At 39.6% G+C, this 27,035-nt stretch overlaps 1 long non-coding RNA gene across 1 annotated transcript; it reads left to right on the top strand.

Moving 5' to 3' along the window:
• Nucleotides 1–18,692: 18,692 nt before the first annotated feature.
• On the top strand, nucleotides 18,693–26,457 carry LOC134292644 (uncharacterized). Its single transcript, XR_009999901.1, has 3 exons — nucleotides 18,693–20,106; nucleotides 22,831–22,917; nucleotides 23,716–26,457. It is a non-coding gene; the product is annotated as an uncharacterized LOC134292644 (long non-coding RNA).
• Nucleotides 26,458–27,035: the final 578 nt, after the last annotated feature.

Raw genomic sequence — 27,035 nt, 5'->3', positions numbered from 1 at the left:
TTTCTCTGGTTTAATCTACCATGAAAAGCTTCTCCTTGGTGGTAGCTCCCCTTCTTTCTTGATGGGCTTTCAGAGGATTGTTATTCAAATGCCAACTTGAAGCATACTTATTGCACTGGGATATTAAAGTTTCAAGCTGGTTTATAGATAGCTGTACGAAACCAACAGAATTGGGTGTTGCAGTAAGATCCTGAAACCTTTTTCTACCACAAACCACATACTGTCCAGGTGATCCAATAAGTAATAATTTATTAAAAGCAGAGTATAGTACAGGCTGAGTATATGAAAAGCAAGCAAATACAAAAGAGAAGTTCAAAAGATTATTCCCATAAAGTCAAGAGTCCAAAAATCCATTCAAAGACATTTTCCAAAGTAATTCCACCAAGATATCCAAAGACAAGGTAGCATGCATCCAAGGCAGACAAACTATGCCTTACAGGAACAGGAACAGCTTAGAAACTTGAGTACATGAATTCCAAGTCCCAAAAAACTGAGAGCTCTTTACCTGAATGCAGCATTGCTCTCACAAAGACTGTACCAGCAGAAACCACTCTAAAAAACCCCCAAACATCCCATGACATCCTGTCTCATGCACCTGCTTCTCTACTCCTTATCTCAAATTCTCTGGGAAAAGTGAGTCTGCATTAATTGCATGCCCTGTCTCCATAGATTCAATTTGGAAGTTCTTAAGAAAATTGTTCTCCTGGGATTCACTTTGGAAACCTTTGAGACACATATTCAGCCCTTATATTCTCTGTACTTGTTCCTTCATCTGTCTCAGGATTGGGGGACCTCAAGTCGTGCCCTTCTGTGGTCTCAATGGCTTCCTGACACCCACTTCCATGAGACACTCTTATGTGATGGTTTTGTATTAGTTTCTTCCTCTTGCAAAAGTTTGAAGTAGCTGCCTAGAGCCCCAGTAAAAGCTTTCAGCTAAAATATGCTGGTATTTTTTGGTTCCAGCCTTTCAGTTTTGCACTAGAATGAGATCTCCAATATCTTCTCTGAAACTGAATCTGGCACTCAGGTTGATAGAGCTTTCCCTACCTTGATTTTTCTAATCTTTTTGCTGTAATTCTGAAAACTCTTAGCATTCAAAAAGCCCATCTCCTTAATAATTGTTTTCCCTCCTTTGTGTGCACTTTTTTTGCAGTGTGTGCACGTATCTGCATGTTTTTATACATAAATTTATCAAGAGGCTTTGCGCCGCTGCTTTTCAAAATCTTCTGTTAATAGAGCCCCTGCTCTATTATTCAGGATGTTGATTCTATGTTTTGGTATTCTCTTTCAACTTCTTGTTTTCTGTCTAACATTCCCATCCCTTGCGGGTCATCTTATATACAATAAACTCTCTGCATTATGTGTTGTGAAGTGTCTAAAAAAAGCTTCATTCGCTTTCATCAGTGAGTGGGTTTTGGAAAACAGTTTGCTGGTAGCTTGTGTTTGAGACAAGAACCAAATAGAAAGCAGACATTTTGATATTTTGATTCTGGTAAATTTTACCAGAATCTTGTTGGCATGATATAAACATGTAAGTTTCCTTGTTTATTCCATTATTTTTATCATTGTTGGCCATAGTGAAATGGCCATATTTAATTCATAGGTATGTAAGCAAATTTCTAGATGATGCACGACAGTTTATTAGAGCTTTAATGCACTGTTTGATTCACTGGGATTGCAAAGATAGCTATTGCTCATTTCCCATTTCACTATGGTATCCTAAACACATATGTAATCAGTAGGCTTGCTCAAATAATTCGATTTTCCCGTTACCCGTTATTAATTCGTTATTTTCGTTTGTTTTGAAGCAATATAGAACCTTGGTTGTCCACACGTCTGGATATCGCGGTTTCGAATCGCGAGAGGCCGTTTTTTCTTATTTCTTCGTTTTTTTCGTTAAGAAAAAAAGCTTTTGCAAATCACCCAAACTCCTTTCCTTTTGCCCCTCAGCCAATGGGAGGCTCAGCCAATGGGAGGGGGCGAGGGGGAAGGAGGCCGAGGAGGAGGAGGAAGACGGAGGGGGGAAATGGCCGCCGCCGCCTCGCCTCAGCTCAGGCCTGGAGAGACCGAGAGGGGCCCGGCGGTGAGGAGGAAGAGGCCCGGGATGCGAGGGGGTGTGGGCCAGGCCCGTCCTCGGCTGCTCCCAGGGGCCCAGATTCGCACCCTCCCTCCCCCCAATACAGGTCTCCAGTCCATACCACGCTACATGAACTTGAATGGATACTGTGGTTGTGTTGTCGAAAGCTTTCATGGCCGGGATCACACTGTTGTGGTATGTATTCCGGGCTCTATGGCCATGTGCCAGAAGCATTCTCTCCTGACGTTTCACCCACATCTGTGGCAGACATAGAGGTTTTGACGTCTGTGCGAAGCTAGGCAAGTGGGGTTTATATATCTGTGGAAGGTCCAGGGTGGGAGAAAGAACTCTTGTCTGTGGGAGGCAAGTGTGAATGTTGCAATTGGTCACCTTGATTAGCATTGAATAGCCTTGCAGCTTCAAAGCCTGGCTGCTTCCTACCTGGGGGAATCCTTTGTTGGGAGGTATTAGCTGGCCCTGATTGTTTCCTGTCTGGAATTCCCATTTTCTGGGTGTTTCTGGGAAGGTAATGGCATTCCATGTAGTCATGCCGGCCACATGACCTTGGAGGTGTCTATGGACAACACTGGCTCTTGGGCTTAGAAATGGAGATGAGCACCAACCCCCAGAGTCAGACATGACTGAACTTAACGTCAAGGGATACCTTTACCTTTACCTACACACACACACACACACACACAAGCAGGGACTATATATATATATATATACACAATATATATCACACACACACCAATTTAACAAAGTTTCAGCCACAAAAACAAAGTTTCTGAAGTAGAACAATGACTTTCACAGTAAAGACAACCCAATTTAACAGGAAATAAGACTTTCAAACCAGGAACAGATTTCTGCAATTATTAAAAAATGGTTTATTATAAAAGCTATGAAAATTTGCCAAAAATCAGAGGATAAGGGAAACGTTCCACATTTTGGTGAGCTATCAGTGTTAAATGTGTTCTACCACTGTACCAAGTTTGAAGAAGATCACTCAAAAAATGAGGGCGGGAGAGCCCCCTAAGTCCCCCCCCTTCGGGCTGTTTTTGGGCCACCGCGCATGCGCGTCCGCCATTAACGAATTAATTTAGAAAATAACGAATTTTCGTTAATTTCGAAAAATTTTGGGGGCCAAATTCGTTATTAGCAACAAAAACGAAAAACTGCCCCCTCTAGTTTTGAAACGAGTTTAGAATCAAATTTTTCATGGATCGATCAAGCCTAGTAATCAGGTATGTAATGGCAGATATGCAATCAGTTATGCAATGTTGGCATTTAGATGAAAATTGCAATAGTGCAATGATCACTAAGTTATGTGTATGCAAAGTTATACTGCAGTGTATGATCAAAATCCTTATTGATGTGATCTTTCTAAATTTAGGTCAATATAGTTCCCTGCACCCATATACTTAGGAAAAGCTACCTATTCTGCTTTAGTCAAACCTCATCTGGAGTACTGTGTCCAGCTCTAGGAACCACAGTTCAAGGAGGACATGGACAACTTGGAAAGCGTCCAGAGGAGGGTAAATAAAATCATAGAATCTTAGAGATGGAAGAGATCTCATGGACCATCCAGTCCAATCCCCTGCCAAAAAGCAGGAAAATCACATTCAAAGCACACCTGACAGATGGCCATCTAGCCTCTGTTTAAGAGCCTCCAAAGGATTAGCCTCCACCACACTCCAGGGCAGAGAGCTCCACTGCTGAACAGCTCTCTCTCACAGTTAGGAAGTTCTTCTTAATGTTCAAGTGGAATCTCTTTTCCTGTAGCTTGAAGCCATTGTTACACATCCTAGTCTGCAGGGCAGCAGAAAACAAGCTTGCTCCCTCCTCCCTATGAGTTCCTCTCACATATTTATTCATGGCAATCATGTCTCAATGAAAGGTCAAGGAATGGAGCTCTGTGAGTACTATGTAGTTGAGAAAGGTGGGTATGTTTAGCCTGGAGAAAAGAAAAGACACAGAGAGGACATACTGAAATATTTGAAAGTACAGTAGAGTCTCACTTATCCAAGATAAACGGGCTGGCAGAACATTGGATAAGCGAAAATCTTGGATAATAAGGAGGGATTAAGAAAAAAGCCTATTAAACATAAAATTGCGTTATGATTTTACCAATTAAGCACCAAAACACCATGTTTTACAACAAATTGACAGAAAAAGCAGTTCAATAGACAGTAATGTTACAGTAGAGTCTCACTTATCCAACATAAACGGACCGGCAGAATGTTGGATAAGCAAATATGTTGGATAATGAGGCATTAAGGAAAAGCCTATTAAACATCAAATTAGGTTAAGATTTTACAAATGAAGCACCAAAACATCATGTTAGACAACAAATTTGGCAAAAAAAAAGTAGTTCAATACGCAGTAATGCTATGTGGTAATTACTGTATTTATGAATTTAGCACCAAAATATCATGATATATTGAAAACATTGACTACAAAAATGTGTTGGATAATCCAGAACGTTGGCTAAGTGAGTGTTGGATAAGTGAGACTCTACTGTATATAGTAATTACTCTATTTACGAATTTAGCACCAATACATTGCAACATTTACTACAGAAACAATGACTACTAAAAGGCAGACTGCCTTGGATAATACAGAACCTTGGATAAGTGAAGCTTGGATAAGTGAGACTCTACTGTATATCATGCAAATAGAATGAGCTTGTTTTCTACTGCTCTGGAGACTAGGAAACAAAAAAATGAATGCAAAATTAGAAGAAAAAATATTTCACTAAAGATTAAGGTGAACATCATGATGGGAAGAATTGCTCAGCAGTGGAAACGGATGCCTGTCTGGAGGTTTGATGGCCATTTCTTGGGAGTGTTTTAATTATGTGTCTATGGATAGCAATGGAGTAGTTTTAGAGACCTTTGTAGACCTTTCCAGCTCCACAGCAGGCATGGGCAAACCTGGGCCCTCCAGGTGTTTTGGACTTCAACTCCCACAATTCCTAACAGCCTACCGGCTGTTAGGAATTGTGGGAGTCGAAGTCCAGAACACCTGGAGGGCCCAAGTTTGCCCATGACCGTTCTATAGCATTTAAGTAATCAGATTTAAAGATGGGTTGGCCTCTGTGGTGGTAATCTTTGTCTCAAAAGAAATGTAGGGTATTATGGAGATGAGCAAATCCTCAGTGAATGTACATACATTTTTCAGTGTTGTATTGGCAAACACATTGTTCCAATATCATGTTTGCAGAGATCCATCAGGAGTGAGGAGACCATTTAAAGATGAACATTGGCAAGTGAGAAGTGAATCTCACTTTTCTCATGGTTATTGATTTATTCTGTGAACGTCCCCCTGAAACCATTCTGACCTTCTGCTCCAGTCAGATGAACATCAAGTTTTGTTGCATTGTGGGTTGGGAACTAAAAATTGCTGTGTATTGGCAGGCCATTGGAGCCTTAACAACCTCCTTCTGCTTGTCTATTTCCCCTACAATCCCCCTTCCCACTACACTCCATTAGTATAAATAATAAAATACATGGTTGGGAATAATATATTTCATTAAAGCTTGGTTCTGCTCAAAAATCCAACAGATGGGGATTTTGAACATTAATTCAGTGCTGTGTTTAAACAACTATTTTCTTTTTTTTCCCCGTGTGTACCACGGAGTCATCCATGCATTTTTAAAAGGATGTCCATTTTATTTGGACAGCACTTGAATTTTATTGTTCTAAAGAACAGAGTGAAATTTGTGTTTTCCCATTCACTCCACCCATTTGGAGTTTAGCAGTTCATCAAATGGATAAAGCATTCATCTAAATTCCACCGCAGAAGATCAGTTCCAAATTCTGCAGCATTAACTCAGCAGAAAAGTGTGAGATCATTTTACTTTTCTCTGTTTATTTTCCCACTCTGCTATTTCTTACGCATCCCAGCATCATGAATCTTGGTTTGACTTTCAGGAATGAGCTTCGATGTTGTGTGCTTTAGTTTGGGGGTAACCATGAGTTCCTTAATGTCACATGCATGCTTTAAATATTAGGCCAAGGACAACTTTGGGGTCTGGATGAAAGTCAGCTTCATTTAAGGCCCCAATCACACAACCATATAAAGCCTCAGACAAGACATATAATGCAGTTTTTGTAGACTCATATAATACAGTTTAGTTCAGTTAAACTGTGTCATGTGAGTCTACAGTGACCTTATAATGAAGTTTCAAATGGCATAATATAGCAGTGTAGATGGAACCATAGAAGCTCTCCAAAAGTCTAGGTCTTAATAAAGACTTTAGGGGAGCTATCCAATGTCCTATCCCCAACTGGGATCAGCAGCATGGCTACTTCCTTTAAAGTTTACGTAAAATTCAGGGTGTATTCACTGCACCTCTGATATGACTGTCACTATGAAAACCTTTAGTGTGCCTTATTCAGTCCTATCCTATCTGGTAATGTCCTTGCCATAAGTCTATATGTGTACATGTGGCTATGGTTTTGTTGCTTTCCTTAAATGTAGGAAGTTCTGCTGCTTCTGCTTCACCATCATAGGCTATCACTCATGGCCAAGTATGATTGCCTCCCAAGGGTAGAATCTTGGCTCTGGGTCTGTAGGTGACTCTAGAGACCTATTCTTGATCTGCATGTTCTTTTGCAGTGAGGACATTGATTTCTAGATGGAAGGCAGTCCTGACAAGGGTTGACTTGATGTGCTGTCCTCCTGACACGTTTCTTCCTTTTGCTGTCCATTTGTGCCTGTTTGAATTCCATAGCACTGTTGATAACAGCTGACCTCCAGTTCCAACACTCGAGTGCCAGGGTTTCCAAGTTCTTGGTGTCTATGCCATAGTTTATAAGGTTGGCTTTAATCCCAACTTCAAATCTATTTTACTGTCCACCAACATTCTGTTTATCACTCTTGAGTTGGGAGTATAGTAACTGTTTTGGGAGACAGTGATCGGGCATTTGGACAATGTGTCCAGACCAACAAAATTGATGGCGAAGGATAATTGTTGACCTAAGTAACCCGAAAGACGGTTGCATCTATTAAGTAGGAAATTTAGGTACCACTTATATGTGGGAAGGTTAATTTACGACACCATAAAAATCACCCAGCCGCTGTTGGAATGAGGAAGTTGCCCTCGCAGTGGATGGTGAAGCAGCTGCTTCCCCTGTGGCCAGAGTTGGGCATGCCCTCAGGAAGCTGGAAGCTGGAGAAGGTTTAAATTGCCTCTGTGTCTGTCTCTGTCTCTGTTCTATGTTATATGGCATTGAATGTTTGCCTTATATGTGATCCGCCCTGAGTCCCCTTCAGGGTGAGAAGGGCAGAATATAAATACTGTAAATAATAAATAAATACATAAATAAATAAATAATTGCTTCAGTGCTGGCGGTCTTTGCTTCTTCCATAATGCTGACATTTGTCCACCCGTCTTCCCAAGAGATTTGCAGGATTTTTCGGAGGCAGCACTGATGGAATTATTCCAGAAGTTGAGTCTGACATCTGTAAATGGTCCACATTTCACAGGTGTAACAGGGTTGGGAGGACAATAGCTTTATAAACAAGCATCTTGGTATCCCTGCATTATAAGAGAAAAGTAATTAAAAAACCTCATAACCTGGTGGCCTTTCCTGGGAGTTTGTGAGTTGCTTTTCCTTTTGAACTTAATCCATAATAAGTTAGCAATAGAACTTCTTTTAGAGAAGGAACTATGGCAGCTGCAATTTTAGTCACCCAAGGGCATGGAACAGATGGTCTAGTCAGCAATTGGTCTCCTCATATGTGTGTGTTGCATACCTTCAAGTCATTTCCAACTCATGATAACCCTAAGGCAAGATGATAGGATTTTCTTTGCAAGCTTTCTTCCAAGGAGGTTTGCCAATGCCTTCCTCTAGGGCTAGCAGAGTTTGACTATCCCAAGGCCATGAATGGTGACTCTCACTATGTTATCCTGTGTAGCCCTGGTATTTATCCAGCTATTCCATGTTGTCATGTCTCAGTCCTACATGAAGTCAGGGAAATAATGGCAACTTGTGAGAGGGAGAGTGAACAAATATGTTGTGAGTTTTTAACAGATCAAAGAGTGGCCATATCATTTGAACAGGGCTTTCACAAGAGCATCGCAAGGTTTAGATGACTAGCAAATGGGAGCCTCTGCTCATTGCCAGTTTCCAACTCTTTGAATGTTGAGCCAAAGATTGCATTTCTAAACTCCATAACCTGTAATAAAAACTTTCCAAGGGAGATTATGCCGCTCTTCTGCCAGTGTAACTGAGTGTGTAATTTGAAGGTGAATAAATTGCACAGATGATAAACTGTAGGGACTTTCTGCTCCAAAGGCAGCATCCACGCTGTCATCTCCATGACCTTTAGTTTTACTGACCAAGATAACCTTTCCTTCATGGCTGGCTCTCCCGTTCCTTACTGATCATTTCTTTTCATCATCAGATGAAGGCTTTGAGCACCTTCCCTTTGTATCCTGAACTTTCTCATTGGCAGATCTATGAGCAATGCTTAGATGAATAATTGAGCTGGCTGGGGTTAAAGAATGATTAATTGTTAAAAAGTCTGGGTTCAAAGTAAATAACATGTTCAGAGGGACACAGAGAAAAAGAAGTTGGGAAGGGCTTTAGTAAAGCTATTGGAGAAGCAAAAATCTATCATATATCTGCTATAAATTGGCACTTCACAGTATGGGCTCAAATTGCTACCCTGAGACAATGGTTTCAGATTGCTCAAATAAATAGAAAATACTGCTCCTTTTTTCCTAGCATCCTCATTCTTTCTTTAAAGGCTTGAAGGGTCTTTTCAATTATGTCATTTCCCATGACTTCCCCTTCAATATACACAGGCAAGAAAGATGAAACTTGAATCAAGTTGAGGCCCAACTTGAGTAGATCCAGGGAATGAATGGTGTGTGTGTGTGTGTGTATTTGACTCACTACTTCAGTGGCCTAAATACTCTCAACCAAATTCCATCTGATCTTAGAAATTGAGAAGAGATGGCTCTGATTAGTATTTGGATGGGAAACTACCAAAGAACATCAGGTGTTGTAGACTATATTAAAGGGGACAAGGAACAAGGACCTGTTTTAATTGAAAAATAGAAGGTTTGATTAATAAATAGCAATAGTATGAAGAATAGGTTTGATTAATAAATAGTCTTAGTCTTTTTATGTAGAAGAAATCAATTGAAAAAACATACAGGAAAAAGGCTCACATAAGCATGGTAATAAAACACCACCAAATGGAAGCTGTAAGGACCCAACAATAAAAAGCACATTGCCTTCCTTAGTTAATGCAAAAAAAAAAAAAATCAACTGAAGGGTCTGCATGGTAAATGTCAAGACAGGAAGCTTACTCAGGTGGGGCAGTGCAATAAACATTAGGTAAAAGCAACAGTCTGAGATGTAATAATGTTCAAACATGAATGGTGTTTTGATGGACTGAACCAAATGGGAGTCTCAAAAGAAGTAAGAAAGTTCAAACAAGGCCCAGGAAGTCCAAATGGTGTTTGATAGATTGAATGATTTGTAATCGGGAAATTGTGGAGAAATTGCTTACTTGAATTATTTTGACAAACAACTGACCAAAGGGAAAAGGAGCAGGATGAAAGAGAAAGAGAGGTGTGTAAGGAGAAATGTATGAAGGTATGAAAATGTACTTGCCAATCCTATAAAAACCTCAGGAGAGGCTTCATTTAGAGTGGCACTTTTTTTCACTGTTGCTACCCAAAGGTCTATATTTACAAATATTTTTGTTTATTTATCATGTCAGAAGCAAATTGAGGGTACAGTTATAATGTATTTTAAAAATGTATTGAGGAATAAAGTCTGTTGTGTATCTCAATCTCCTCACCTCTCAGCGCCTCATTGGGAAACCGGATCTTGAAGGTTTAAGGGTTTGCTGTTTAAAGGCTCCAAAATTTGGCTGCCCAGAACAATATTTCAGAGAAGGAAACATGCAAAGCTACTTCTAAGTATTTCTTGCCTAGGGAATGCCTATGAAATTCATGGGATTGACTCAGGTTGATAGGTGCCTTGGAGACACATATGTATCAGACTTCAAGTGTAACCTTGGGTGTATCTACACTGTTGAATGAATGCAGATTAGTAGCACTTTAACATCCATGGCTCAATGCTATGGGATCATGGGAGTTGTAGTTTCACAATGTTGTTAGCCTTCTTTACCAAAGGGTGCTGGTGCCTCACCAAACTACAACTCCTATGATTCCATAGCATTGAGTCATGACAGTTAAAGTGGTGTCAAACTGCATTAATTGGATAGATAAAGGGTTTGGTTTCAGATTTGATGACTGGGATTTCATCAGGGGAGGGCTGCAAGGAATTCAGAGTTATGTAAGGCACCATGGGCTAGAATTTCAGAATATAAAAGTTCTTATTAGATGCTTCATCTGTGATTGTAATCTGACATTTCCCCCCATTAAGCAGAGCCTCTGTTATCTTTTTTCTTTCCCCATTTGTCAGCAACTCTTTTGATTTCTGTTGAGATAAGAGAATTGTTTGTACCAGTTCTTGTGAGATCACAATCAGCTTGCTCTATTTATGTTTATCTGAAATACGTGGCAATCTTAACGTTCCCAGCTGGCATCTCGAGAAGACTGGGGGAAAACACTGGATTTAATAGATAGATGGTTGTAAATCTTTAAGCAGGCATTCAGTGTCCTTCTTTTTGCCATTCTGGACAAAAGGGAACATATTTTTTCCGATCTCCAAGGGAGTACTTTTTATTATGGAGGAATATTGCATAGTTAGGAATCGAGTGCATGCGCGCACACACAAACACACATTCTGTTTCTGGAGCTTTTTATCCTCTCCTAAAGCCAAATGCCAGAAAAGGCTTCACTGATGGAATTTCTGCTCATCACACATCTATTACAGGGATAAAAAAAAGCCTAAGCTAGATTGCTCAGCTGTGATTAAAGCAAATATAGCCCAACTGTTGCTATTTGTCAGGGGAAAATAGTAGGGGTTTCTTGTTCCTAGCAAGCAGCTAGGTCCCTGCTTCAGCGCTATATTTGATCTTACTTTTGCCATGCTATATTAAGAACAAAATAAGTAGTCGAATTGTCAGTTTTTCAGGATGATAGAAAAGACTTGAAAGGCCTAAATGCAGCCAGGATTATATAGCTCTCCAGGTGGTACTGCAAGTCCCATCAGCTTTAGACACCATAGTCACCAGTGTTGAATGCTGGGCTTTGCAGTCCAACAACCTCACAACCTCCGAGGATGCCTGCCATAGATGTGGGTGAAACATCTGGAACATGGCCATACTGCCCGGAAAACACACAACAATCCAGTCCAACAACAGTTTGGTTTACACTAAAGTACTAGAATAAGCCCATTGGATTAACAGAAGTTACATGAATGTTGGCTTATGAAATTCCATGGATTTTATATATTTATTTATTTACCTTATTTATACCCTTCCTTTCTCTATCCCGAAGGGGAGTCAAGGCGGTTTACATATGGCAATTATTCAATGCCTTAAACACACACAAAACATAAGCTTGAAATAAATTGAATTAAAATTAATACATATTGGATTTATTTAAAAACATTACATTGAATATTAAAATCACGCCACCCAGAAATCGTAGTCTAAGTCCATTACATAGTCATTGCACATACAGTAGAGTCTCACTTATCCAACATAAACAGGCCGGCAGAAAGTTGGATAAGTGAATATGTTGGATAATAAGAAGGGATTCAGGAAAAGCCGATTAAACATCAAATTAGGTAATCATTATGCAAATTAAGCACCAAAACATTACGTTATACAACAAATTTGACAGAAAAAGTAGTTCAATACACAGTAATGCTATGTAGTAATTACTGTATTTATGAATTTAGCACCAAAATATCATGATGTATTGAAAACATTGACTACAAAAATGTGTTGGATAATGCAGAATGTTGGATAAGCGAGTGTTGGATAAGTGAGACTCTACTGTATTCCAAATCTATTATTGCACTGTGCTGTTCTCCAAAACCCTGATCCCAGAGTCAGGTTTTCATTTTCCTTCTGAAAGCTAGGAGGGATGGATCTGCTCCAGATGATTAGGACAAAATATTGGAATCCTTACCTACTCAGAAGTAAATCCCAACTAATTTTAAAAGATGTACTGTTTGGTAGGTCTAGGTTGGTGCTGATTTCGGATGCGTACATAAATAGCAGAATGCATGCACACGAAGCATTTTATTGCAATGAACCTCAAAGAACTTTGGACCTGCTGAAGATTTATTGGTTATTACAGTGCAAATCTGAGCACTAATTCAGTTATGTGCAGAATCTTAACCATTTATTTGGAAGATTGCTTTCTGGGACTGATATGGGGATAGCGGTATAGTTTGCCAGTCAGCAGCACATAAAGATGTTCTAGGATCTGTGAAATGTAAGTAAACTGTGCATTAGAATGCCAGCTGTATATCAGTAAGCTGCTATATGATAAATATTTGATAAGTCTGAGATCAATAAAGCTCATATCCTACCTGCAGAGGTCTTTATAAAGGAGCATTGCCGTGGGAATAAAGATGATTGCAGTGCGTTTCCATATCAAAACTTGATTTAGGTGACAATCAGTCTATATATGTCACCCAGGGCGTATCTGCACATATGGCAACACAACCAGCTGTTATAGCATATAGCTCTAGCTAACTTTATGTTATGTTCATCTCTTTAATATCAGTATTCATATCTTGCTCTTCCGAAACAGCCACTTATAACAAAAGTGCAAATTGTATCAGGCAGAAGAATAAATCATTCATCTTGCAGCATTTGAGCCCTTAGTTGCTGCATTTGCAGCCTGACTTTTGTGCATATTCAGCTGTTTTCAAAATAACAATTCCCTAGAAATCTTTGTGTTGTACAATTTTCAAAAGTTGGGGATGGGTGGAGCTTTAGGGACCACAGAAATGGGGTTTTGGGACCTCTCCTCCCTACTTGAGCATATATTTGGTGAAACTGTTTCTGACCATGTTTTTCTCCAATACTGGGAGATAATTTTTGCTTACTTTCGGCGGGGGTGGGGGGGTGGGGGTGTTAGACCTCAGAACTCTACAGCTTGCCTCTTTCTAGACCGCATAATAAAATAGCAAAATAGAAAAAACAAACAAACAATAAAACATGAGTCAATGCCACCAGCATTTAAATCAAAATTTTGGCTACAACATAAGATAAACTGCGACTCTGGTGTGTTTACAAGTCATTAAAGGCAAATGGGAATAGTATGTTTTTTCTTTTTTTGTCTAAAAGGTATAGGCAAAGTTCCATAATTTGGATGCCACTATGAAAAATACTCTTTAATAGCCAAGTATGGAAGCCTAATCATCGAAGGTGGTAGCTCACCAAAAAGGATCTCTGAGGAATGTTTCAAAATGGGAATCATCAACTTTGGATTATTGTTCTGTGAACTTGGCCCAAATTGTGGAGTTTTTAACCAAACTCTGGATTTCCTTTACATAGGGCTAAACCAGTTTAACTCTGTTTTCCCCATGATAAGAACTGGAAGTATCTCATGAAAACAGCTGGGAATGAATTCATAGTGACTGTAAACTATTCAGCTGATGTTGATAAGACCTACCGCTGGAGGAAAACTAGCAGATAGGGAAGTTGTTTCCAACACTATGTAATTGCAGTGAATCCCAAAGGATGATAGTACAACATGATCAGAAGACTAGGTGAGCACTAGAATTATATCACATTCCGCTTGCAACCATCTATTATGCAAGAAATATTTCAGACTTAATTGTAGAACATTATGGATGCTCATGTTGGAATGTGATATTAGCAAAAACACATCAACAAATTATCTGTTGAAAATATGTAATTAGATGCGCGTTACCTCAAAGCACCCACGCTAGCTCCTTGATATTAAATATACAAGATTATTTTTAAGGAATAGCAATATTTGATGTGCAAGTGAAACTGTCATTTTCAATATAAGAAGTTGCTTTGTACCACAATTTCTGTTTTGCCCATGACTCCAACTGGCAGCAGCTGGGCTTAGAAGAAATCCATTTTTGGATCACAGCTCTCAGAATCCTCAGCCAGCATTGCTATTGCCTATATCCGAAGCATGGGCAAACTTTGGCCCTCCAGCTGTTTTGGACTTCAGCTCCTACAATTCCTAACACCCGGTAGGCTGTTAGGAATGGTGGGAGTTGAAGTCCAAAACACCCGGAGGGCCAAAGTTTGCCCATGCCTGCTCTATCACATTGCTAGTCCCAGCTAGAACAGACCTATTGAATCAATGGGATGACAGTATTCCTCAAAGGATTCAATGTGCCTGTTTTTAGTTCAGATTTACCTACTGGATTCAGGTCCCCAAAAGAACTTTTTGCATCTCTGCAACAGCCCTCCAGATTCCCATCACCTTCTTTACAATCCTTTAAGAAAAGTTTATACCGGGAGTCTTCTGTATGCCGAGCATAAAGTCTGCCATTGAGTTTCAGGTGTGACTTGGTGATTTCAAACTGTGTTCATGCAGAAGTTCAGCCTTTCGTATTTTTATTTTAGGTGGCACAACTTATTGTTTTCATTTTTTTCTGCGCATTTTGAGCAAGGAGAAATCATCGCCCATAAGTACTCATAAGCAGAGTTATTATCTTGAAGCCGTACACATCTCTCAGTGGCTTAAGGGGCGGGTGGAGGTGGGAGAATCAAATTTCATAGCCATAAATGAAAAGCAACCTGTGAACTCGGGTTGAAATGTCAATGAGCTGAGAGCAGCATGGAAGCAGTGGCTTGTGTTTGTTTTCCTCATCTCTGGAAAATTGCTGCTCATCCAGCTGTGAAGATCTGATGGACAGCCAGGGCCCCCGAGGATGCCTGGGGAGTAACGGGTTTCAATAGATACCGATATAACATTGACATATGTGTGCCGGCTCACGCTGCAGCTGCTTTCTCTGATGAGTCTTGATCCCAAATGGCAGTACACAAATCAAAGAAGACAGCAGAACACAGACCATGGAGAATCACAGTATGGGGCCTGGAGGGTTGCTGTCAGAGAAACAGGAAGGATGAGAGAGAATCCAATAGAAATTGAAGGGAGCCATTACTTCTGAAAGAAGGAGCAAAGAACTGAAGGTTGGTGGGGAAAATAAAAACACTGCCTCCGAGGGAGAGGTGATATAGCAGGTCCTCTTCATGACCTTAGCTGTTTGACTCCACTCCTGCCCATAGTAGCCACACACCCCATCATTTGAGGGACTGGGTCTGGGAGTTGTAGTCCCAAAAGCAACTTTTTCCACATCCATGTTTAGAATATGGGTTTGACCAGGAGCCTCCGGTGGCTCGGTGTGTTAAAGCGCTGAGCTGCTGAACTTGCAGACCAAAAGGTCGCAGGTTCAAATCCGGGGAGCTGAGTGAGTGCCCGCTGTTAGCTCCAGCTTCTGCCAACCTAGCAGTTCAAAAACATGCATATGTGAGTAGATCAATAGGTACCACTCCGGCGGGAAGGTAACGGCGTTAAATGCAGTCATGCTGGCCACATGACCTTGGAGGTGTCTAGGGACAATGCCGACTCTTCAGCTTAGAAATGGAGATGAGCACCAATCCCCAGAGTCAGACATGACTGGTCAGGGGAAACCTTTACCTTTACCTATGACCAGGTAGCCCATGCTAGAGGGTAACATCAGTGTAGAGAACTGTGTCTACACAGAATTACGGTGCTATGATTCTACGTTAACAGACGTGACAACATCAAATAGAATATAGAGTTTGCAGTGTATGGAGGGGCATTTACAATTCCCAACCAGAGAGCTTTATTATCTTTGTTATATTTCTTTAAGTCATTTCTGATCTAAGGCAACCCTATCACAGGGTTTTCTTGGCAAGACTTGTTCAGAAGAGGTTTTACGTTGCCTTTTTCAGGTTCTGAGACATGTGACTTGCCCAAGGTCACACAGTGAGTTTCACGGCTGAGTGGGGATTCAAACCCTGGTCTCCAGAGTCACAATCCAATGCTCAAACCAATCTACAAAACCCAGGATTTGCAGCCTTGGCAGCTAAATGGCACCATAATGCTGCAGTTGTAAAGGGTGAAAGGGCCGTGATTGTTGGCCCTGCTTACAAAGAGCTCTGGGACTGTTCCAGAGAGAAACGGAATCATGTTCCTTTATGAGCTCTTTGTAGCAGGTCAACATTCAGCAGGCACCATTCTTCTTGCCGCCTCTGTAGCAGAAGTAATACCAATCAATCTCGCCCTTGATGCAATGCTAATAAGAGAGGGGATAAAACTGCTAATATGATATGCAGCTGTTATTTTGATGTAATAGGCCATTTAGGGAAAAATTGCTATAGATTTTCTGTCTTTCACCCAGTCCGTTTCCTTTCATGTAAGCTAGGGTTGGAAAGCTAGGATGGAGAAGATAATACGTTCTGGTTTTATAACCGTCGTGGCACTTAGAAACTTCGGCTGCTATAATGGAAGATGCTTGGAATCATTCAGGTTTAAATAGCTGTTGCCTTTTATTTGCACATTCGTTTCCTGTTACTGATAGCAAGGCATCCATTTGGTAACCACTCCTGGAGTCTTGTGTGCAAATAAGAGTGAGGTGTCTAGTATTAGCAATCAGTCAATAAAGCTTGCTATGTGCCCCCTCTCTTTGCCTTTCACATTCCCAATATTGTTGTGACAAAACAATGGCACAGGAGGACCCCATTATCTCCAGACCAAGGGTGTCCTCTAAAGGTTGCTGCTCATCACCAAGCAAGATGGCATCTTTACTAGAAGATTGTACAAAAGGTTTAAGAAAGAGAGAGAAAAATGTTTTTGTGAACTTCAGCTCCCCAAGTCTCTAAACGAGCATGGTCCCATAATTAAAACTCTGCCAGGTAATAGTATATAATGAGTAGGAACCTTAAAGCCTTTAGTTAGACTACAAGTCTCTTCATTAAAGGATATGCTGGTGGGTCAAGGACTCAGCCTCTCTTCACCTTCATATAACAACTTAAAGGTTGCTTTTCCACTTCTACACTGCACATGTGTTGGGATTATCTTCCATTCAGCCTACATTTCTAGCAGATGTCTATGCTGTCTTTCCAGGCCATGCATCTACATAAACTGGCCTTCTACCAACCCTCTTCCATGTAAACAACTCAGTCCTCTTTCCTTGCTATCAAAAAGTCTTGGTGCAGGGGAGATGCTAAATATTTTGGCTATAGCCTTCACTGTGTCCATTTGGTTTTCCCTGAAACACACAACTCTACAGTGACCTAAGCCTTAGTGAACCACCCAATAGTGAAAAGTGCTGAGAGTTTTAATCCAGCAACATCTAGATCAGGGGTCCTCAAACTTTTTAAGTGGAAGGCCAATTCACAGTCTCTCAGACTGTTAGGGGGCCGGACTATGACGAAATAGTCCAAAATTAAGATTATTGTTGTTGTTGTTATGTGCCTTCAAGTTATTTCAGACTTAGGTCAACCCTAAGTCTAAAGTTTAGGACAGAGGCCAGGTAAATCACCTTGGAGGGCCGCATCCGGCCCATGGGCCTTAGTTTGGGGACTCCTGATATAGATGATTTCATAAGACCATAGATAAGGAAAGGGCCACCCAAAGACCATCTAGATGGTTTCATAAGACCATAGGTAAGGAAAGGAACCCTCAAAGGCCATCTAGACAGTCTCATAGGAACATAGTAAGGAAAATGACCTCCAAAAGCCATCTAGATGGTCTCATAAGACCATAGGCAAGCAAAGAGACCTCCAAAGACCAGGTAGACTTAGGTCAACCCTAAGTCTAAAGTTTAGGACAGGGGCCAGGTAAATGACCTTGGAGGGCCGCATCCGGCCCGCAGGCCTTAGTTTGGGGACCCCTGATCTAGAGGACCATTGAATTCCCACTCCTAGTATATAATGCTATAAATAAACCAAGACTTGACAACATTTATGTGGAACCTGCAAGTGCAAGAGTGAACTCATCTGACCAATTTTGATCTGGAGGCTAAATTTCAGAGGAAGGAACTATAAAACCACCTCTGAGTCTTCCTTGCCTAAGAAAACCATCAAATTCATGGGCTTGCCATGGGTCAACAGGTGACTTGCAAGCACACACATACACACACTTAAGTATTTTTCAGAGATCTTAGTGTACCATTTGATTCATTAGGAACACAAAGCAGTATCTCTGCCTTCCCCATTGTGCTGCGGGCCAAGACGCAGGCACATTGGCAGATACACAGTGTAATCTAACTTTCTCCAAACTATCCAAAGTGTTGGATCATATCCCCATATGTTTATCACCTTGGATGGCTCTTTTAAAACTTATCAGATTAAAATCCAAAGTGATTCATTGCTTCGCTGATGCAGAAGCTATCAGCCTCCACTCTTTCTCTCTCTTTGTAAAAATAAGGAAGGAAAGGCACAAATGAGGCATGTTGATTCACTTTTTTTCTTCCTCACCACAGTATTTGGAAACATAACTGGTTTTTCCTCCCTTATCAGACCTGGTGGGTTTCGAAACTGGGTTTGCCAGTGCCAGCCACTGAGAACCTATTATTTCTCTGGCAGATGTTAAATTGTGTTTCTCTGCTGTTAGGGTTTGCCCAATGGAAAAAAAATTAAACAGATGGAAGCCTGTAGCTCATTTCCTCTCTGCAGTTGATTGCATAGTGCATAGTTTATCTCTGTGTGTGTGTGTTTTACACTCTGCCTCTGTATGATGCTAAAAACACTTCCAAAAGTTTAGGAGGCACCTACAAATAAGAATTTAAACAGATGCTAACTCTCAACTTTCCCACACATCATAAAACCACTTACATCTGCTACAGATAATTATCTTCCAGTGATCTCAAACCTGCTGTCTTTCCTAAAAAATCCAAAGATTGGTATGTCTATTTCACTGTTTATATGCAGGAGAGACAATAACATTCCAATATTGGCCATAAGAACTGGGAGAGATGCAGTCCAGAAAAGAAACTTTTCAAGGTTTACATGAGTCTGGGTTGGTGGAAATGGACTTTCCTATCCTCAGACCCTGAAGGTGAAACTTCAAATTTGGAAAAATACTATACAAATTGCCTAGAAATGCTTCTCAATTTGAGGGTTATCTGCATTCTCCCCTAAGAAAGTTTTGAGATTTTAAAATAACTTATAAGCAGTCTGCAAATACAACAAGAAGCTTGTACTGAATCCTGAAAGGGATGAGTAACATGGTCCAAATGACTGATAATCCTAACTACAGATTGTTGAATGGAAACCAGAGGATGAAAGCGAGATAATGGAAGACCAGGCAAAAGAAGATTACGATAATCAAGGTGGGAAATGGCCAAATAGCTTGGCAAAGAAATAAGAAATGAACAGTTTGATTTTTGGTAATGTTATATAAAAAGAAATCAACACAACTTGGCTGCTGCCTCAATATAAGCAACCAAAAACAAAGAAGGGTAAAAAATAGAGCCAAAACTATGTTGGTTCCTTCGCAGAAAAAATAGTAACACTCTTTTCTGTTAATATTTTTATTGTTGCAATATAAGTACAGTGTTATATCAAAATAGAAACATCCCTAGTATACTATAAACATCTTATATTACTTATGTTAAATTCACCCCTAAAATTATTTCTCCTCTCGCCTCACACATTAAAAAAACCACAAAACATAAAAGTAAAAAATAAAGACATCTCTATGAAGAAATAACTGTCTTCTTACTACTATGTAATATATAAAGTCTTGATTTCTGCTGTGTAACTGTGCTATTAAATGGGAAAACATTTAACAGTGTTGAGGAATGTATACTATAAAGTACGTTTGTGGGGAAAAATAAGTAGTTCTGTCTTTGCCACATTAAGATATCTTGCCAGGTTTGATGTCAGAAACATGAGTGAGTAGACAACGTATGAAAGTAGTACATGATAATTTATCTACATAGCTTGCTATATGTCCATGTGATGTGTTGGAAAACTTGAAACAATCCCAATTTTTCAGTGTACTCCATAAAGCAAAACCACATGTTTTCAATAGTTATATATGCTTTCCTCCTTCACCTTTTCCCATCCCTCCAGGAATGCATTTATGTATGAAAATCTAAGACGTGAGGTCCCCCTGGGTGAGTATACAAAAATCTCATATTTGTACCTCTGAAGCCTTTCCTTCACAGGCTGACAACAAACTGGGAAAGCAGTAATAAAAAACCCACAGATATTTTATCAGATCAAAACAGCCCCTGAATCTTGATTTCAGTTCAGCTGAAAACAAGATGCAAATGTTCTTATGAAATATTCAGCCCGTACACATCATTTATGCAGTTATAAGTCAATCCTATGGGCAATGGTTTTTTTCATCTACCTATTGCTTAATCAAACACGGTGACAGATAAGGAGTACACTCAGAAAGTAGTCTTGTATCCAGTCATAGAATTCATCTAGACTGGCTACTTGGTCTCATCACCAAAGATACTGGAGTCATGTCCCAATATGCTTAAAAGATGGAAGATTGTCAATGTATCTCTGCTGTGATTCTGAAATATCTGTGCCTAGATTAATTGCAACCTTGGAAAAATAATTCGGAGGGATTTATTCAGAAACTGAGATTTGTAATCCAGACTGGTCTTAAACATGGTCTTAAATCCTATGAATAATCCTAGCAAGGGCAGGGCCATTGCATCAATGGGAGTCAACTCCAGGTTGTGTCACATGATTCAACAAATGATTCCATGGATGTACTCTCTTTGGGGCTAAGTCTAATAATAAGGGACTTAGAGTGGATTACAGTAAACACAAATAAGGCAAACATTCAGTGCCTTTTACACAATGAACAACAGTGACATACAATACACAGACAGACAAGTAAAGGCCTTCTCCTTTCATCTCCGACATCTGGAGGCTATCTTCAATTCTGGCCATGGGGATGTGCTGTTGTTCCATTTTTTCATGCCAAGAAGCCTGTTGTCTGCATATTTTCGAACTGCTAGGTTTGCAAAAGCTAGAGATGACAGTGGGAGCTCACCCTGACTTGTGACTTTGAACTATCAACTCTCCTGTCAGCAGATTTCCTGCAGTTAGCAGTTTAATCCGCTGCATTACTGCGGCCCCATGCAGACATCTAAGCAGAACTCCAACCATTTATTTCTGAAGTGCTTTTGTAATACCCAAGACCTTTTGAATCCTAATATTTTTATCATTCCATTTTTGGATGTTCACATGTGCCTTCTCATAACTGATGATTGATTGTCCATGTGCTTTACCTAGACCTTGGCCATTCCATGCACTTTATTACCTTTAGTCGTTCCCATCCCTAGCCACCAAAGAATATGCATTTTTAGATTTCCATTCCCCTTAAAATGGCCCATGGCCTATGGTGCTTGACTACGGATTGGGATTACTGTCTATGTTTTAAGTTATTTTAACTTTTGTGAGAAGTGTTATTATATTGTGATTTTATTGTGTTACTATTTTTATTGATGTAATACTGTTTTGGGCTTGTTCCAGTGTAAGCCGCCCCGAGTCCTTCGGGAGATGGAGCGGGGTATAAATAAAGTTTTTATTATTATTATTACTGTATTATTATTATTATTATTATTATTATTATTATTATTATTATTATTATTATTATTCTTATTCTAAATAGGTCTGTTTGGTTCCCCATTTTCTATACACATACAGTAGAGTCTCACTTATCCAACATAAACGGGCCGGCAGAATGTTGGATAAGCGAATATGTTGGATAATAAGGAGGGATTAAGGAAAAGCCTATTAAACATCAAATTAGGTTATGATTTAACAAATTAAGCACCAAAACATCATGTTATACAACAAAATTGTCAGAAAAAGTAGTTCAATACGCAGTAATGCAATGTAGTAATTACTGTATTTACAAATTTAGCACCAAAATATCATGATATATTGAAAACATTGACTACAAAAATGTGTTGGATAATCCAGAACATTGGATAAGCGAGTGTTGGATAGGTGAGATTCTACTGTATTAATAGGTCTGCTTGGTTCCCCATTTTCTATACACATACAGTAGAGTTTCACTTATCCAACATAAACGGGCCGGCAGAATGCTGGATAAGCGAATATATTGGATAATAAGGAGGGATTAAGGAAAAGCCTATTAAACATCAAATTAGGTTATGATTTTACAAATTAAGCACCAAAACATCATGTTATACAACAAATTTGACAGAAAAAGTAGTTCAATACGCAGTTATGCTATGTAGTAATTACTGTATTTACGAATTTAGCACCAAAATATCATGATGTATTGAAAACATTGTCTACAAAAATGCGTTGGATAATCCAGAACGCTGGATAAGCGAGTGTTGGATAAGTGAGACTCTACTGTAAGTATCTAAGCCATTTTGAAAAGGTAAGAGAAATTCACATCTTCTCAACCACAAAAATCTAAAATATTTCTAAAATTATTTCCAAATGAGGTAGAAAAAAAGTTAAATGTCTTTTGTCGGAGAGAAAGGCTTTAGAGAAAATGGGGTCCGTCTTTTAGCTGAATGCTTTGGTTTGGGCTTTTCTGAGATATACTCAAAAGAAGAGATAGTGGTGGCAATGATGTAAAGCATTTTGACATCGGTTAAAGTTGTCAAGAGTTGGAAAGGAATGGCTCTTCTTACAGCCCTTCCCTGCTCTTGCCCCAAGTATAACCCAATCTTGAGAGAATACTCTATTATTATACCATTCTGAGGCAGCAAAATAGTCAGTTTGGATCACCATCATTGTGTTGTAACTGACTCATTTTGGAAAATTGTTGTGCTACTGTGAACGTAATGGTCCAATAGGAGATAATTATTTTCTCTCCCCGATCTGCTCTGCAGATGCGAAAGAGAGGAGTTTTGGCAGCCGATTTATAGCATTCGCAGCATCCCAGCCTAAAGCAGTAAACACTCTTGTATACCTTTGAGGTAAGCGTGAAATACAGCTTTCATAAGCTCTAAACCGAGGATCTTTGGGAAAGCTTAAGAAACGTGGAAAGCACCTTGTGTGTTGATGGAAATGCGGGACGAGCGCTAGGCATTTAATTGAAAATTAAGCAACTTTGTTTTATTAACAAGATTTACGTTGACATTTATCCTTAAGTAATGCATTACTATAACATCTGCTCGCATTATCCCGTGGACAATTGCGGACTCTGTGCTGTTTATGTAAATAACAATTGCCTCGCTGTGTGTCAGTTTGCAGTCAACATTTGCATCTTTTCCTGCTGTGCTTTGTCAAAATCATGGCAGTGCTAGTAAATGGCACCTTTAGCAAGACCATTAATATTAATGGAAGCCAATCAGATTCTTATATGGGATTTATTCTGTTTTACCATTTTAACATACAAAGCCTAAAATTGAAACAGAGACCCCTTTGATCAAGATTACTAATAAGAGTGGATATCTCTGAAGATCCAGTTGTTGTTCCTTTCAGCACATTGGAGCAAACTTGATCCTTCCAGGTGTTTTGGACTCCAACTCCCACCATTCCTAACAGCCTCAGGCCCTTTCCTTTTCCCCCTCAGCCGCTTAAGCGGCTGAGGGGGAAAAGGAAGGGGCCTGAGGCTGTTAGGAATGGTGGGAGTTGGAGTCCAAAACACCTGGAGGGACCAAGTTTGCCCATACCTGCGCTATATAATGAACTATATATTACCAAAGAGTTTCACTTACCTTATTAGATTAGGCCAAATTAAACCTTGCACTCTTCTATTTTTTTTCTTTCAGTATGTGGGAATGACTCACCCACATACTGAAGACAGATGGAAGAACAGATGCCCTTGGCCCATCCTATACGCAAGGCTTTCAGAGTGCACATCTTAGAAATTAGAAGTGAAAAAACCTGAAAATACCAAAGGAGTCGGGGAATCGTTAAAGACCTTGAAGACTGATCAATGAAATATTGAAACACACCATAATGTTTCTGATTCTTGCGTTTATTATTTCAGATTTTATGTGCCCCAGCAGGTGAGACAAAAGAACTTGTGATGCTTTTTTACTATGAACATTTGCAACAAACAGACATACCTGGAGACTTGTTTTCATCAATCGAGGAATAATAATAATAATAATAATAATAATAATAATAATAATAATAATACTTTATTTTTCTATCCTGGCACCATCTCCCCGAAGGAACTCGGGTGGCTAACATGGGGCGATGCCCAAAACAAAACAGAATAAAGCAATTACAATGAATATCAAAACAAAACAGTAATAACATAAATCAAATTAAATAAACAATTTAAATATTTTAAAAATACAATAAAACACATAAAATCAGAACAAATGAGTAATAGTACAACATCAGCCACTGGAGATAAAAGGGGTCGGGCATATAAAACACAATATCCAAAGCTTTAATAAAGTGTATAAACAAGTGTCAGAGAGTCAACTGGGAAAATATGGGATAAGGTAAGGTAGGAAGGGATTAAAGTGCATGGATGAAGTTTGCTGGAGTGAGGTTGGAAGTTACACTCTGTAGTAGACAAATGGTACTGCTTAATGCTGATGTATCTTTTTTATTTTATGAACATCTCAGTGCAAGGGACTTTTGTTAATGAGAACCCATCTTATTAACCCGAGTGTCAAAAAGTTAATTTTGTGGATCACAACTTTCATAATTTCCCATGACCAATGGCTCTGTTGCTGGAAGATTCTGGGAACTGTAATAAGATCCATCTTACAAGCTCTTGACATTTCTATCATGTCTTATCTTGAGGAATCCTCCTCCAGGGAGGAGGAGGAGAGTCAAGATGAATGTTCCCAGCAAGAGGAATTAAAAGAGAAACTGGATGCTCATTTTGGCAGCCATGCTTTATGGCTATGAGAGGGTGATCCCGGGCCCTCCAAAGAGAATCATAGAATCATAGAATCGTAGAGTTGGAAGAGACCTCACGGGCCATCCAGTCCAACCCCCTGCAAGAAGCAGGAAAATCTCATTCAAAGAGAGAGAAAACATTCAAATCTATGTTTCTAGCAAAGGAAAAATAACACAGTTGTTCAAAGAAAAAACCCACAGACTAGAAAGGCCTCCACACTCCAGTGAGAGTGTTGTAGTTCAGCCAGAGGCTGAAGATGAGGGGATTGTTTCATCAGAGGTTGTGAGGACTGATGGGTTTTCCAGAGAGGGAAATGGGGGATTTTAGATCAGGATTTAGATAAGAAAACCCAGGATTTAGATATGATGCTATGATTCCACCTGGGAGAATGGGCCTGTGTCCGGTGAGAGTGAAACTGCTTCAGAGCAGAGCAGACAGGGAGACGCTGTGGCATCAGACGTTAAAGAGATCCTTTCTCCTAGTCATGCCTTAGCAACAAAAGATAAGGAGTTAGAAGAGAGAGAACTTTCCCCTGAGAACACACTTGCAGTTAGTAGGAAGTTGAGACTCAGTCTCAGAGAAGGAAGCCAGATTACGGTGGTCACAACGAATTCATGAGGAACAACAGGGTGAGAAATCCTTGAAGCAACAGAGCAGATGCCCAAAGCATGATTCCATAGCCTTGTGGTCTTTGAATTAAAAGATTGTTTTCTTAAGAGTCAGATGAGGCAACACCGCATTACCATGTAGATCTTGGGTCTTGTTCATATCCAGGTCAAAGACCTTTGGAAAAGTCTGATACTCATGTTTATGGATTCATGTTTTGAAAGAATTTGCTGTATTCCTGTTTATGGATTTGTGCCTATGTTTTGATTCCTGGTTGTTTCCTATATCTTGTTATTTTTAAACTGAACCTTGCTGTATGGACTATGGCCTTTTGAAGGCCTTCTTCCTATTGCTGTTTGGACATTGCATTTTCATATTATCTTTTTCCTTTTTTAGATTTGCTTTTCTGAATAAATTGTTTAGTTAGTATCCTTGGACTTCTGTGTGGTGTTGAGTGCAAAGGTGAATCCAGGCTAATGTGCAACAGTGAGACAGCATCAGAATTAAAAGCAGGTGCCTTTAAACATTAGCTACAAACATCACAGGCTGTTAGATTTAACATCTGCACTTGTTTCTAGTCCTTCTGCCTACGTATTATTGGGCATCATTAACTTATCCGAAACATCATTATATCCACATAGATGTGCACCCTGTTGACCAGGGGGCATGCCATTAAGAAAAAAAACAAAACATGGTGCTGAAGTTTTAGCATGTGAAGTGTACAAAACAGTGTGAAAATACATGTCTTGAGATAGCTGAGATTTCAGTATCTTCTGAAAATTCACATTTTGCCAATATTTGAAGATGGTAAATGCAACACTACAGTTTTCTTGACCAAGTGTGGAAAGAGAAGCTCCTAGTTTTTACATAAATTCTGGCCAATCCAAAAACCTTCATATTGCCTGACAGTCACAGTCAAATGTGCCACACACTCATATTCCTATTTTTCTAAAAAATAAAGAAAAAAGAAAGAAAAAAGAAGCTCAAATATATTGGGTCAAGTAGTTCACCAAACTAGGGCCCAGAATGGCTGGGAGTTTTGTTTTATTGTTACTGTATGTTATCAAGTCATTTCTGGCTTATGGCATCCCTAAGGCAAACCTATTGGAGTATTTTCTGTGACTAAGGGTATATGACTCACCTGAGGTCACCCAATGGATTTTCATGGTCTCCAGAGTCAAACTACTACACAACATTGTTAGAAACTTGCTTGGAAACCAAGTTGTGTAAGTGAAAGGCTTTACACATTCCTCATGATCCAAAAATCAATAAAGCTTTGACTCATAGAAGAAAGTAGCCAGTCTTGCTACTGGTGGCGTCTAAAGTTTAAAAGCGGAAATCTGTATCCTTACATTGCAAGTGCAACACATGCTGTGGCTCAAATCTGGATTCTGGGACAACAGTTTCAAAAGGTTTGATTTTTGTTTCCTTTGCACCCTAAAACAAGCCCATGACTTATGGGAAAGAAGAAGTGTAGACTGAGTTTTTCCTAGTGATAGCTCAGCAGAAAATATAGTTTGTGTTGCTGACTCTGCTAGGTCGCCATCAGCAGAAAATCACCATCAGAGCCCAGTAAGAACTGAGAATAGCAAAAGACAACATTAAATATTGATCAGAAGG

This window comes from Anolis carolinensis, chromosome 6 (assembly GCF_035594765.1).
Source record: "Anolis carolinensis isolate JA03-04 chromosome 6, rAnoCar3.1.pri, whole genome shotgun sequence".
Lineage (NCBI taxonomy): Eukaryota > Metazoa > Chordata > Lepidosauria > Squamata > Dactyloidae > Anolis > Anolis carolinensis.
Note: the sequence above shows the minus strand (reverse complement) of the source record. Positions and strands in the feature narration are given on the sequence as shown.